Raw genomic sequence first — 423 nt, 5'->3', positions numbered from 1 at the left:
CAGGTAACCATAATATAAGTTATATTCACCTGTGACCATAAATAATATTGAAACTATTACAAGAAGTTATCTGTAAAGGTGACCCACGCTTTTGGGTGAGACAAATTTGGTCTAATATATAACTTAATTTTCTACAATATACAATATGTAGTAGGGGGTCCCTGCTCTGTCTTTCTTAGTTAAAGGGTCCTTGCATTGAACACTTTCCAAGACATGAGTCATTACAGCAATACATTTATCAAAACATTAAACCTGCGGCACAGTGACTCTAAGAAGTTGCACCTTAATTAAAATACTTAGGCTGTTATTCCGACTCCTAATAGTGACGTGCCGTCAGGGTCGGCGAGCTAGGCCCTGCCAAAATTCAAGCATAAAAATTTTTATTAAAAAAATGTTTTTAATAAGCATGTATTTGTATTTGTA

This window comes from Etheostoma spectabile, chromosome 5 (assembly GCF_008692095.1).
Source record: "Etheostoma spectabile isolate EspeVRDwgs_2016 chromosome 5, UIUC_Espe_1.0, whole genome shotgun sequence".
Taxonomy (NCBI): Eukaryota; Metazoa; Chordata; class Actinopteri; order Perciformes; family Percidae; genus Etheostoma; species Etheostoma spectabile.
This window is presented reverse-complemented; position numbering follows the sequence as displayed.